The 14,807-nt window shown below is 55.1% G+C and overlaps 1 protein-coding gene across 4 annotated transcripts in view; it reads left to right on the top strand.

The window, feature by feature from the left end:
- The window catches only part of TSPAN18 (tetraspanin 18), a 177,546-nt gene that overhangs the window by 125,979 nt on the left and 36,760 nt on the right, over positions 1 to 14,807 (top strand). Inside the window, exon 1 of one of the 4 annotated variants that reach the window (XM_046015229.1) lies at positions 1,271 to 1,401. The exons of the other annotated variants lie outside the window; for them this stretch is intronic. The gene's annotated coding sequence lies outside the window, so the exon portion shown is untranslated. Of the gene's footprint in view, positions 1 to 1,270; positions 1,402 to 14,807 lie in introns of those variants that run through there. 4 annotated transcript variants of the gene reach the window in all.

Raw genomic sequence — 14,807 nt, 5'->3', positions numbered from 1 at the left:
GGAGAAGGAAACGGTGAGAGTAAAAGCCTGGAGGTGAGGCCCTGGGGCTTGGAAGATGGTGCCCCGCAGGAAATGAGATAAAGGCAGACCGCTTCCTCCCTGCTGGCCTCCAGGCTTGGCTGTGCAGGCCGGTGGCCATCCTCAAGTCTACCTTAAACCACAGCCTGGGTTTAGAGTCAAGTGGCTCTTCCATTTTCCTTCTTTTCCCCCAAGTCTCAGGAAAGGGAATTGTGGAGGGCCCTTCAAACGAGGGGCTGCTGCACAGGGACCGAGAGGAATGAATTCCTCCATCTCCAGGGTCCTTTGCAGAATGGAGAAAAGATGTTCACCTGCAGTTTCATAAGTTGCGACAGGGCCAGGGCTGGAAGTCAGAAGACTTGGTCTCCTGTCCCAGCCCTGCTACCGATGTCCCCAGCCTCCCTGTCCTATAGTTTGTCGGTTGTAAAATAAGGGGGAGGCCTCTCCCAGCTTTAGGGTTTTCTTCCAAGTCACACCTGGGTGCAGATCCCAGCTCTGCTAGTAGTATGGCCTTGACCCTCTGAGCCTCGGGTGTTCTCGTCTATAAATTGGGGGTAGTGATGCTTTCCATCTCACTGGCCTGGTGTGGCGATTTCATGAGATGACTAAGTAACAGAAGGTGCTTACCAGCGTGCCTGCTAGAGGGTCAGTACTTAGTGATAGCACTCAAGCTATTGGTGTTCTTATTACTTATATTTTCAGTTTTATGCCTCTGTGGGAGGAATCCTCAGTAGAGTCTTGGGTGTTCAGGTGCCTAGAGGGCAGCTTAAGTCCATGTCCCCCAAAATATAGTGATCGGGCCAGGTTCCACCCCTCCCATCTCCAGATGAGGGTAGAGCTGCCTTCCTCGAAGTCACATTCATTCACTTAATCATCAAATGTTAACCGAACACTGACTGTGAGCCTGGGCCTCTGGAAGTTGAACAGGACAGCCATACTCCCTGCTCTCAGGGGCCCAGTCTACACTTGGGGCAGCCTCTGCTCTCCCGCTGGCCCCACAGACACCATCAGCTGCAGGACCTCATGCCCAGCACGGTTGTGTTCGGGTCTGCAGGCTGGAGCCCTGGGGGAAACCCCACCCCCACCTCCCAGGCTCCTGCAGCTTTCACAACCCCTCCCTTTCCATCTCGGGGCTAAGGCCTGGGTGAAAAGCGGAAGAACGTAACACAGCTGACCCAGCACCGCACCCGGGCCAGACGGTCTGCTTGGATTGCCAGGCTCTGCTTCAGCATTCTGCAAACTAAGTATTTTGGAGGAGAAGAAGAAGAAGGACTTGCTGCTGGGCGTGGATCGCATGGCTGTGTTTCGTTTGCAGCCCCGTTAATGCCTGTTTGGATCCCGAATTGCAAGAGGTTTTGGAAATTTCCGGGGAACATGATGCCTGTAAGTTGGAAGGTGCCGGGGGCCCAATCGGCCCTGTGCTCCCCTGGTCCTCTCCTGGTGGCTGTGGGCTGTGGGCCCTGTGCTCACCTGGTTCTTTCCTGGCGGCTGGTGTCTGTCTGGCCTCCCGCATCCAGGACAGAGTCAGGCACGCAGGGCCTTCAGCCAGCAGCTGGTGAACAGAGGGACAGATGGACAGATGAGAGTGGACTGCCTGTAATACATGCTTGCCTAGTCTCAGTCCAAGTTTCCAAGGTGGCTGGAGACATCAGGCTGTGGCTTCGTTTGCCTGTGACAGTTTGATTTTGGCTCCTGGGCATCATCATGGTTTTCAGGCCATGGAGCAGACTCAGAACAAGTGGTTTGTGAACTTGTCAGTTTCTTAGCGGCGTTGGTGGCAGGAGGGGGCACGGTGCGTGGTCCTGATCTAAGGTAGGAGCTCGCCTGCCACCACTTACAGCCAAGTTCAGAGCCCAGCTCCAAGGCTGGGTGACTTTGGCCGTGGTACTTAGTCCCTCTCAAATTCTATTTTCTCATCTGGAAAATGATAGCACTAATAGCATCCAACACATAGGGCTGTGATGAGCTTAGATTAAATAATGGGTGTACAAACACAGAGCAGAGCTCTGGGCACGTGGTGATCACACCAGAAGGATGATGATGGTGTATTTAAAGACCCCTGCCGCTATTTGTTGCCTAAACTTCTCTCTTCCAAACAGATTCTTGCAGACTGCTTTGTGTTTTTAAGACAAAAGTTCTTTTTTAAAAAGTCAGTGTTACAGAAGTAATACACAGTCCTTAACAATTCAAATGATCCAGAAGGGTTTAAATTAAAAAGCAAATCTCAAATCCCCCCTCCCCCCCACCAGCAGGCTCCTTCCCTTTCCTAGCTGCATTTTTCTTTTTAATGTACAGCTTCCAAGTATGGAACTTTCCTCCCTTTTTTTCTCCCCAAGAGCAGGGGACCGGGTGTGCCTTCAGGTAGGAATGGTGGCCAGGTGGCTGTTGTGTTGCATTTCTGTCAGGGCTTCAGTGGTCCCATTGGAGCAGGGGGTAGGGAGGGGTGGGGGAAGGGCAGAGGCTGCGGGGGGTGGGGGCCTATAGCCCACGTCCTTGGGGCAGCCAGACCTCCCTGCTACAGTTTGCTGTGAGTCTGGATGCTCCCCAGTGTCCAGAAGTCCTGGCAGGGGGCCTGGGGCGTGCCACATCGAGACCAGGCTTGGAGGGACACATTCACAGACACCATGTCGGGCTGTGTGCTGGGCTGCCTCTTCAGTCAGGGAGTGCCGGTCTCAGTCCCGCCCGGCCTTCTGTGTTCCTCTCAGGACATCTGCTCATTCTTGTCCACCTGCTGAGAGACTGCCCATCCAGGTCTGGGGCCTCGGGTGCCCCACAGCTTCCCTTGTTAGGCAGAGCCCCAGGCCTCGCCCGGGCCCCCATAGCATCGGGGCTAAGTGCACACCAATATCCAAGTGCGAGCTACACTGCCTGCCTTTACTTCCTCCGATCCCACCATCCGCCGTGGAGCCCGCTCTGTCCATTTGAAGGACATCCCCTCCCAGGCATGTTGGGGAGGGGCAATTCTTGCCCTCAGTGATCCTGTAGGAGTCTTGGTGGTCTCCATGGGGCCCAGAACACTAATGGGAGGCTCCTTTGCCAAGCGTTGGGGTGCAGTGAGGGCAAGTGGTCAGTGGCCATTTCTGTGCCACCGTGGGCCCAGCGTGGTGTTCTTGCTTAACAGCTCTTGGCTGTGAGTTTGGGTACATAGACGCCCAGCCTCTCCCAGGCAGCTCGGGGTGGCCCCATGGAGGTCCTGTCACCTCTTTGGAAAGGCTGTTCCCAGGATCATCAAGGCATTTGAGCCTGTAGCTCTTGGAACCCCCGCCTCTCCCCCAAGTCTACTTCTTGCTGATATCCAGAGATGTTCAATGACTCTCTCCCTGGGTGTGCTGCCTCTGCCTGCCCCCCGCCAGGCTTATGCCCCTCCCCACCTCTGTGGGCCCTAGCCTATGCCCTCTGAGAAGTTTCTAGGGCCCAGAAGGTGGGCTGTCTTCTTAGACATCTTCCAACAACCTCTGTGCCTGGTCTTGGAAGTCAGCAGCCCCCAAGACATGGGAGCCAAAGACTTGGCCACCATCTTGGGAAAAGGGAGAAGGAGATCCTGCCCCAGAGCCAACAGATCAGGAAAACTTGTCTCAGTAAATTCTCTTACCACCTGCACTGGCTGTAACCAACAAATCAGTCCCTCTCACTCATTTGTTTACTGAGCACTCACTAAAAAGCAGATTCGTTCCAAGACTGGAGGTGAAAGAAAAATCAGACAAGATGGATCGATTTCAAAGAGCTCGGGTTTTAAACAGCAGTCCGCAGATGTGGTCTTCAGACCGCCCGCATCAGCATTGCCTGGGAACTTGTCGGAAATGCAGCTCTGCAGACTCCCACCCCAGACCTAATGAATCAGAGATTTGGGGGTGAGATCCAGCAATCTGGACTTTGACAACTTCCCCAGGGGATGCCGATGCAAGCTCAAGTCTGAGACTCACAGACCGCAATGGGCAGGTGGCAGGTAGTCTAAGGCACTGATGCAGGGGCACATGGAGGGGGTGATGGGGCTCACGCTGGGGAAAGGGGAGTGCCGGGGAAGGCTTGGATTATGAATGACTTATTTCGAGGTAGACAAAGAAATCTGTGTTTGACTTGGTGGAGGGGAGTGGATTCCTGGCAGAGGGATCAGCACATGCAAAGTCCCTGGGGCATGCTAGAGCAGAAGCATTCAGGACCTACAAGTGGTCATGCTGGGCTAGAGGGGAAGAGGGGTGGGGGAGGGGAGAGCTAGTCAATGGGCTGCTTGTGCTCTGAGCTGGGTTTCCTCAACAGTGCTGGAGAGCCAGGAAAGGGTTTATGCATGGGGGAGGGAAGATCTGTACCCTGGGAAGATGGGTGGTTGAGATCAAGGATCTCTGAACCACAACAGGTGTTGGGCTGTCTTCTGGAAGGCAGGGCTGAGCCTGTGGTGGATGGGAAGCCAGGGGCAGGATGGGGCTGGGATATCCTGGGTCTGCCCTGTTGCCAGAACATTCCCACCAGGGAGCCACACCTACTGAGTGTTGAAGCCCAGGTGGCCCTCTTCTGTCCAGCTCTTGGTCTTTCCAAGAACACTCTGTAACTGTCTGGCACTATAATTAGTCTGGGCGTTCATACCTTCCACCCCCAGAGTCTCCATTCCCCATCTCCGAGGGAGAGGAGACTACAACTGGGTCTGCACGTCAAGGTTCCAGAGCTGGAGGGGCGGCACTAAGAAATGCAAGATCGAGTCTAAGGGTGGAGCTGGGTGGAGGCTGGGAGCTGCGGAGAGGGGCCCAGGTGGATGGTGGACTGGCTCAGGAGGTCTCTGGCCTCCACCCCGCAGTGCTGGCTGCCGGCCCAATGGAAGCCCCCAGCCCCACCTCCTCCTCAGAGACCCAAGCTCCTCTCGAGGCCCCAGCCTCCCTTCCGGCCTTCCCAGCACCAGAAAGACACATGAAAGGGAACCGGGGCCTCTCCCAGGCCTGGGGCTCTTGTTTGGGAAGGGGCCTCTGATGAGTTCATCCAGTGGTGAGTCGGGCCAGCACGGAGAGGAGGGAACGTGCAAACTACAACCAGGATCCTGAGCCCTAGGGGAGGCCAGAGCTAAGGAGAGCAGAGGCCCCTGTGAGCCGGAGGGCGGGACAGGTGTGCAGCAGGCCTCTGGCTGGAGGGCCAGACAGGAGCCCGTGTGCTTTGGGCTGGCAGCCCCTGCTTCCCAGGCACCCACCTCTGGGGCAGTTCAGGCTCAAGGGCATTCGCTAGGAGCCCCGAGGTGCCTGCCCCAGCCTGGCCTGTGTGTATTCAAGTATCACGTTAGCCCAAAGCAGCAATCAGCGTGGATTTGTGGTGAGCGCTCGGAGGAGTTGTGGTTCTAGTGGAGGAGAGAGGTGCCAGCCAGGGCCCTTCCTTCAGGATGGCTCAGGCCTTTCTGCTTTATCCTGAGTCCAGATTTAACCCTTGAGGGAAAGGCACGGCAAGCCTTTGTGGCCTCACCGACCATCTGGACTGGGAGGGGTTTCAAGGCCATCTGTTTTGACCCCTTGAAATGTGTGTACATTGATCTTCTGCTTACATACTGCCGGCAATGGGGAGCTCACTACTAGTCAGGACAGCAATGTTCAGATCACTTGAAAAGTTCTTTCCCCACTTTGCACTGGAGCAACCGCGAGCAAGTCAGCTCTCTCCTCAGTGGACTGTGGCACAGGTCTCCTCTGATTATCGGTAGACCCTAGGGTGTCACCTCCCCCAGATGAGGGTCAGCCCTTCCCTGGCAGGGAGCAGTGCTCAGGACAGGACTGATGCCATCCTCACTTCTCTCAGGGGGACCCACCAGTGCCTTAGAGATGAGGCCAGGCTGAGCCTTGGGCTTTCATCCTAACTCAGAGACCCCAAGCTATACCATGTCCTGAGCCACCCTCCAGCACTGACCTCCAGAAGCTTCTGGAAGGCTTGTCTCCAGTAGGCCTCCTTCTTCCTGCTGCCCCCTTCTTCCCAGGCTCCCCATCCTTCCACAGAACCTGCCTTCTCACATCCCTGGGGCTTCACTTCAGATGTTCATGAGGTCAACCGGCGGGTCTGTTAAAATTTGTCTTACAGGATAAGAAATAACAAGACTAACCTGTGAACCCACAGATGGTGAAGGAGTCTTGAAACTGGCCTTGACCTCCGGCCTCAGCCTGCCACTGCCACGCTTCCCCCCAGGGTGTGGGCATCACCCCCAACTGTGCATCAGCCCCTCTCGACTTTGTTGTTGACGTTGCTGTTCGGGTTTTTTAATAGCTTTATAGACGTATAATTTACATACTATGAAATTTACTCATTTTCAGGGTAGGAGCCAATGGTTTGTCGTAAATCTGAGAAGTTGTGTGACCACTTTCCAAGCCCCACCAGCACTTTTCGGGGGACAGACACAGGTGGAGAGCATGCGAGAGAGAGGTTGGGCAGGGGTTGGGCTGACCCAGGCTGGCTCCCAGGACCTTTGAGGATCCCCAACCCTCAATAGCATAGAGTCGGCTGGCTCTGCTCCCCATCTAGTGACCCCAGAGAAACTGGGCGCCCAGGGAGGGTCAGGGCTTCTGGTCTGAACAAGTTCTGCCCACGCTTCAGAGGAAAAGGCAGGAGGGAAACAGATGTGGCATAAACTGGAAGAGAAGAATGGGTCTGGCAGTCCACTGACCCATTTTACTTTTCAAGCCAAATGGGACTCAACATGAAACAGGAGGCCGGGCTCCATGTCCCAGATATCCCTTGTAGCTAGATCTGCCCTGGGCTGGGGTGGCAGGCCTGTACAGAAGGGGAATGTGCCCCAGCCTGCCTTCTCCCCGACGAGTGCCCCCCAACCCAGCATGGGCTTGGAAAGCTGGACAGCCCAACCCAGAGCCAACCTCTCCGATGCCACTGGCAAATACCAGACCAATTCTTAGGCTTTCCAAGAGATCTGGTGTCCCCCAGCAGAGTTGCAAGCCTGCAATTAGGAAAGCAGCAAAGGGCTTAACCTTCTCCGGGTTGCGGGCTTTTTGGTGGGGAAGGTAAGCTTGGTCTGGATTAAGCTGGAGGGTAAGATAATATTTACTCTCAAATAATGCTCTCTGGCTAGGAGCAATCTGGGCCCCGGGGTTTCCACAGGTAGGAGTCTTCAGGGGTTCTGCCACCCCTTACCAGGTCCCCAGGAAACCTTGCCTGCCCGTCGATGCTCAGCCCGGCTGGTTCACCATGGTGTTTGCTCTCATTAAGAATGAAAATGAGGAAAGCTGTAATGTTCGACGCGTTATTATCAGCGGAGCGCTTAGCCTGTGCAATTATCTCATCCAATCCATGTAACTTCCCGGGGAGTCGGGCTTGTAACCCCCGCAGAGGTCCAGGCTTCAGTCCCAGCTCCACCACTCCAAGCTCTTGAACTTGGGGAGGTGGCGACCTTTTACCTCTGAAATGGGAGCACTAACGGGTGCCTGAAAGTGGGGTCGTGAAGATGAGCCATGGCGTATATGAAACACCTATCCGGTCGCCAGCTCCTCGTGCTGCTGAATCCGTGGTAGGCTGTCTTACGAACTATTCGAATTGCTGGGAATAAGGTCCGGTATGTGGCACCACAGCCTTTCAGGGACAAAGTGAGACTCAGACCCAGGGCCGCGGGGCTGTGTAAGCCGGGCCTCTGATAGACCAGCGAGGAAGGGGCTGGGCTGGTAGCCGGGTGGGCAGGGGGGCCAGGCCAGGCACTTGAAGGGGCTGCAGACACAGCCTTGAGCTCCAGAGAGGGAGAAAGGGCCCCAAGTGCTTCCTGTCGCCGCTCCCCTTTGTGGAACAACAACCAGGCCATTCTCTGTTCTTCATTCTATGCCTCACTGGTTTGTGCCCCTGGAGGCAGAGAGAAGAGCGTCCTGGCTCATTCCTGAGGAGAACAAAGATGGAGGTCAAGGCTGTCCCCGACAGGGCAGGCACTGGCTCCAGAGAAGGAAGGGGGTGTTGAGAATCAAGGGGGGGGATGTTGCCAATCTCCCACCAACCCCTGGATACTGTAAACAAAAGCCCTTCTGGATTCTAGCGGAGACTTCACCAGCCATGACCTAGCTGTAAAGACTGGCAAGTCCCCTACCCTTCTCTGGGCCTTGTTTTCTCATCTCCAAAATGTGGAACCAAACAGAAGGAAATGCTGCCTAGGCTGGAGAAATCAGGGAGGGCTTCATGGCGGAGGAGAGGTCAAGCCGGGCACTGAGGGGCGAGAAGTTCTCTAGGCAGACAACAGGAGAAAAGGTGAGAGAGCCCGAGAGAGAGCCAGCAGCTTCAGAGTGAGGGGCTCGAATGGCCTGTTCACAATGATTTGTGAATGAATAATCATGAATCGTACCTGTTCCTTATGAGAAAAAAAAAATTGAAGTCACCTGACTATCAAGAATAAAAGAAACATCACCAAAAGTCAGTTAGTACTTGATACCATCTCAACCCTTTTTAATATGATTAAGAAAATAGCTTTTCTTTCAGCTCCCTCCTAGATGGAGAATCTGAGATTCTGGGCAGGCAGGAAAGAACAAAGAGTTGTCTTCTGGAAGCAGAGCCAGGCCCAGAGCGCTAGACAGACAGACAGCGCTTCCCGGGGGTAGGGGTTGGAAGATCAGGCCGGTGGGGGCAGAGGCACAGGGGGGCAGACGCAGGGGACAGTGGAGCAGCGCTGGCACCTGCTCCCCCACAGACCCTGACAAAGCCTGCAGCAGGACTGCGGGGGGCTGAGGAGTAGAGGCCTGTGGGGGGGGGGGGGTCTTTGTGTGTATGAATGAGGCCTTGTAGGAAGGGCCCCTGCCCTGCTGCTTCTGGGAAGGCCCCACGTCTGTCAGCTGCCAGAAGTGGTTACCCCACCACCGCCAAGCAGCTGAGGGGTCCTCATAATGGCTTTGCTGTGGTTTCCTAAGACGTCTGGCTGCAGGGCGCCGCAGGCTGCGGAGGGGGCCTGATGACACTGGGAAGTCATGGCTGCCATCTTGCCAGTTCTTTGGAGCTGCCATTAAATTATGGTTCGTCTTCATAGACAGGCCCCGAGAAGGCAGGCGGTTGGGACGGTTGGCCTGGGCAGGGAGTGCTCTGTCTGCTTGTCCACTTCCAGACCCAAAGCTCAACTCGGGGTCTCTTCCCGAGATATGTCCACGTCCTCCTTGCACTCCTGCCCCCCGTTCCTCCAGCCGCCCCACACCACTGAGTTTTCCTGCAAGGGTGCCCCCACCCCCCTTTGACTGCCTCCTGGGGAGTCTGGACATCGGGGACGCCCTGGGGGAACCCCGGTGCCTTGTGGGGGTGGGGGGGCATGGTGTCGCCCACACCATCATCACGGTGGCTGTGAAAACAGGACGGGGGTGTTCCATTTCCTTCACAGCCCCTGTGAAGTCTGTTAACACTAATTACGAAGTTATGGGGAATTCCCAGGCCTCCTAATTAGTGTTAATAGGGGCCGGGTGAGCCATTCCTGGGAAAACAGATGTCTTTGTTTGCGTTCTCAAAATTAGACCACTGTGTTCTGCCCGTAGGTGTGATGGAGCCGCGTTCTCTTCTCTCCCCCCTCCTCCCGGTCCTAGAGCCCTGCGCACAGTGGTACATGCCGGCCGGCCGTCACAGTCCCTGTGGGCTCTCGTGTGCACACAGACACACTCAGACACGTGCATATACACATGTCAACACACACACGCGCACGGCAATAGAACCGACTTCAAGCCCTTGGCTGGTGGATTAAGACATCGCTGTGCAAGACAAGCACCGAAAACCAAACAGCGTTTCAGCCCCCCTCGCAGCCCTCCTCGGCGATACCATGAGAGGCTCCCTGCCCCCACGCCGCACCCCGACCCCGGAGACCCCGGTGCGCCAGCCTCCCGAAAGCAGACTGTATTAACAAACCATTACGTGTTCCAATTAGCGTGGTGAGTGAACCTGGCTGGCTGAGCAGGGTAATAACACTCTCCGCTTCCCGCTAACAGGCCGAGGCACATTTCCCCAGGAGGAATGAGCCGAGCCGGGCTCCCTTCTGTCTCTGTTGGAATAATGAGATCCGGCCTCCGACCCAGGCCTGTGGAAGGCTCCTGGCCGTCTGGGTCTGTGGCCACCCTGGAGGAGGTTTCCTTTTGGACGAAGCAGACGGGAGGGAATGAATGAGGGATGGAAGCCAGCCTTTATTGTGTAGTGCGAGCTGCTGAGCCTGTCCTGGGGACTTCTTGCCCAGGATAATGCTTTCTCAGTTGAATGGTGGGGACCCACGGGGCTGGGGGCACCATTCCCCGAGCCAGGGGGCACCCAGACTCTCAGGATTAGCCCTGTATGTCCTAATAGAACATCAGTACTCCTTGAAGATTTGGAAAACAGTACTTTGTTTTGATATTAAAATAACAGTGGCTATATTTTGAAACGAAATCCCATATATATATGTGATATATATATATATATATATCCCATATATATATATACATATACATATATAGTGATATTTGATACACACATACATCATAAATCTGTGAGGTAAACAGGAGATTTGCAGGCAGTTTTGCTCTCTCGCTTTCTTCTCTGGGCTGGTCCCTGGGTTTCTAGGTGGGTGGGGGTAATGAGATTTCTTCCGTAGCCACTGCAGGAACTGGGAACTAAGAGTTTGTAAGGGCTAAGCCATAGCATAATGCTGTGTGACGTTGGCCGAGCGCCTACGCCATTCTGATCCTCTTCTCTCTGAATGGCACAACGGCAGTGGTAATAAGTCCCCAGGGCCGGAGTCAAAGTATGCAATCAAGGCAGTTGCAGAGCTGGGGGGATTGGAGGGGGAGGTGTAATGCTTAGAGAGGCCCCACACTTGGCTTAATGCTCTGCTGTTGCCATCTTAAAATTCTTAGCCTTTGCCTAAAAGGTCCCTCATTTTTACTGCGTCCCACAGATTAGAGCTGGGCCTGTGTCTTTTGATGGATTTTTTTTTTAAGATTTTATTTATTTATTTGACAGACAGAGATCACAGGTAGGCAGAGAGGCAGGCAGAGAGAGAGGGGGAAGCAGGCTCCCTGCTGAGCAGAGAGCCCGATGTGGGGCTCGATCCCAGAACCCTTGGATCGTGACCTGAGCCGAAGGCAGAGGCTTTAACCCACTGAGCCACCCAGGCGCCCCACTGATGGATTTTTTTAACAAGAGTTAAATCGGAAATTTGTGAAAGAGGCCCACACAGAGATTCCTTCCTTCCTCCCTTCCTTCGTTCCTGCCTTACCCAAACATCCACTGGGCACCCACTCTGCAGCAGGCACCATCCCAGAAGCTGGGATTCGGCAATGAACCCAGCAGACAGAGTCACTGCCCTCCCGGGTTCGAAGGAAGGGAAAAGAAGATAAATAACAGGAACAACAAAGGGACAGACAGTGGCTCGGGAGAGGGACCATTTCAGGCTCGGGGGAGAGGGGCTGGGGATGGTCAGAGACGGTCTCCCTGAAGATATGATCAGAGACCTGAAAAAAACAAGGGTATGCCATGTGGAATAGCTGAGGAAAAGAGGGTCCCAGGCAGAAGGACTAGCAGGTGCAAAGGCCCTGAGGTAGCAATGTGCTTGCCATGTGCAAGAGACCAGTATGGCTGTTGTGGGGTGAAAGAGAAGAAGGATCTGGGCCAGGCACTCCACTGTTGGTGGCCTCCTAGGCCTCTGCCTCCTCTGACTGGACAGTCTCCTGCTCCATCCCAGCCCCATCATCCGAGCCTTGCCCAGGGGGAGAAGCTGGGAAGGAGACAGAGTGGTAGAGGGAGAAGCTGCCTATCTTTCTGGGGTCCGCACATCACTGGCTGATCATGCAGTCCTGGGCCTGCTGCTGCCGGGGAAGGCCAGTCCCCTCTGGGCACAGCCGGGCAGCTGGGCATCACCACTAAGTTTGCCCCAAGGTTCCCTAAATCCATATTGCAGAGACAACTCCAACCTTAAAATGGGGTGAGGTCATTGCAAAGTAGCAGAGAGAGGACTGGAAAGGCTTGGCTTTCCAGTTCATGCATCCAAGGTATCCATACCTCAGAATGTTGCCGAAGGTTCTGCTGAGGTGTGTGCAAAGACACGTGGAGCCCAGCCATGTGAGGGAGCCCTCCTGTGGCGGGGGTCCCTGCTACATACCGGGCCTGCTTCTGAGCGCACCCTCATTGTGTCACCCCAACTGACCCGGGAGGTACGGCCTGCCCCGGGGGGCACACAGTGAGAAGAAGGTTTATTCCCAACCCTGTCACCCCTTGTCCCTCGGGTAATGGGATCCGAGTTCTCTTTGGGGTTTAGCTCTGACTGGAACATCTGCCTTAGAAAGCCCCATATGACGCCTCTGCAGGAGACCGCTTTCCCACAGACTTTCTTCTCCAACATTTGCTGTTCAGAATTACTCCAAGGATGGAGCACCCCGTGGGATAACAGCCTCAAGCAAAGCTCAGAATCATCTTCCCGGCGCTCTAGATAGCTACCGTGTATCCTGCTGTTTGGGTCCTCCTCGACGTGACCTAGCTCTGCACGTGTGGTCAGGGCCTGGTGACTCTGAAGTCTCCTTACAGGGACGCAGACAGGAAGTGACTTGCTCAAGGTCACACTGGAGCCTCCTTGTCACACAGCCTCCTTGTAAAGCCAGCTCCTTGTGCCTCCCCCATCCCTGCCCCCGCCCCATCCCTCTGTGGCTCCTGCCCCATGAACTTGCTGAGGCTTCCTTTCTTAATTATGGGGCTGCCAGGGGGAAATGAAACACCTGCCGGGTTCTTCCTCTTCCCAGCAAGAAGGCACCCCAGAACCCCCTCCTCCCAGCGGGGGCCCCGGCGGCGCTGAGGTTGCCTCCAGCAAGTCAGCTTTGTAGAAGGGCTCAGACATGCCCCTCTAAATTAACTGTGGCCTCCACCTGCTGGGAGTCACAGTTCCAGGGCAAGGGTTAGGGGATTTGTGTCCAGGCCCCGCTGAGGTATGCTTTCAGGGGAGTGTGGCAGCTGACATAAATAGGTAGCCTTCTACCTCCCCAGGAAATGGTCAGTGTGTGTGTGTGTGTGTGTGTGTGTGTGTGTGTGTGTGTGCACGCAAGCACGCACACACTTGCCATCACTTTTAGAAGGGGGACAGAAAGCAGACAGAGGCAGAAAGAGGACTCTAAGATGGAGAGGCAGAGGCTGGCCATAAAGTTGGAACTTGAACCCAGATAACAGGACCAAGGACATACCTTATATCCTGACTTCCTCAGGAACTGCAAGAGGTGATTTGAGCTCAGCCTGAAGCCCCTTCTGAGGACTTTCGCCCTCACAGTGCAGAGGACACATGGGGGGCAGGGGGTGCTGGCAAGCCTGCTGTGTGCTCCACAGGGCAGCCCCTGTGCACAGAGAGCATGGGACCTTCACTACCAAGCTCATGCACTTGTGATCCTGTGTCCGTAAGGGGTGAGTCCCACCTTCCTCTTCTCCCCACGTGCTGCTTTCAGCCAGCCTTCCTAAACTCTGTCCCCTAGATTCCTCTGTAGGCTGCGGACTGGGCTGTGTTTGCATGTTTATAAATATGGGGTCTGTGTGTCGCATATTCAGACCACCATTTCCATTCCTAAAAGGACGATCCTTGAATCCTTTCTACCCAGAAGTGGAGCCCATGATCCCTAGATGTGTGCTCAGCCTTGGCACTGAGAGCCATGAACTTGGCTCGGGGCCGGATGGCCGAACAGGAGGTGTGGCTTCCAGATGAATGACGGTAGGGCTCCACGAGAGCATTCTCGTGTCTCAGGCAGAGTGATCTCACCGGCGCTCCTGTGACCATGAGACTTCATGGTCCTCAGTGGCTCATGGAGGGCACAGCCACGCGGGTAGTGAGTGGAAGAGAGGAGTCCCCTGTCCCTCTGATGCCTTTGGCCGCTCCGCGCGCTGCCTCCCCAGGGCAGCCCACGGAGGATGAGTAACTTGCTCAAGATTATGCTGCTGGCTGGTGGTAAAGCAAGGCCTAGGTCCTGAGCCCCCCACTTTTCCCTCTTTTCTAGTGGGTTTCCTAATTCTGGAGAATTCCATGGCTTGCCCCACCAGCTCTGAGACATCTTAGACACCCTCTAAACCCAGATGCTGGAACTAACTGCCTGGGTTCTAATGCCAGCCTAATAGCTGTGCCACTCTGGCCAAGTTACTCCAATTCTCTGTGCCTCCGTTTCCCTGTCTGTAAAATGGGCATAATAATTGCGCCTGCTTCAGAGACAGTTGCAAAAATTACATGAGTTAATCGATATGAAGTGTTGAGACTTATGCTTGGCATGCAATAAGCACTCTGTCAATGCTAGCTCCTCATCCCCATCATCAACACCTGCCTCCCTTCCCTGCGGATGCAAAGGCCACGACTGGCTCAGAGTTGGCTGCACCATCCACCAGCCTCTCTGCCCCTTCTCATTGCTGTTAGGCCTTCCCAGGCACAAGAGGTGAATCAGAGGGCTCATCTTTGGCTTATAATAGGCTCTACCTGGGTCATCTGTCATTCGTTAGAACCGCAGAAGACCTGCAACAGGCAGGCCCACCAGGGCTGGCCAGACATGGTATCTCCGTGTGATGGACTCCGCAGTAGCAGGGTCAAGGCCAAGGGGTCTGCCTTCCTGGTCCTCTGGCAGTCCTGGTGCAAGGGAGCCCCACTCCAAAGAGTGCTTGACAAAGGATGCATTCCAGGATTCAGACAAGACAGTAGGGCCAGGCCCTGGCATCAGAGGGTGACCAGCTCCAACTCCTCCAGCCCCTTTGGCTGGAAGGCTCCCCCGAGGGCTGTTCAGACCCTCGCATGCCACCCCTCACTAGCTGCCAGAGGCACAGCCAGAGCCCTGCTTGCTGTGGTTAACTTAGCCTCCCAGCCAGGGTTTGCTGATTGCTGAGCTGCTCCCAAC

This window comes from Meles meles, chromosome 8 (genome assembly GCF_922984935.1).
Source record: "Meles meles chromosome 8, mMelMel3.1 paternal haplotype, whole genome shotgun sequence".
Classification (NCBI taxonomy): domain Eukaryota; kingdom Metazoa; phylum Chordata; class Mammalia; order Carnivora; family Mustelidae; genus Meles; species Meles meles.
The sequence above is the reverse complement of the archived record's forward strand: the minus strand, read 5'-3'. Positions and strand labels throughout refer to the sequence as shown.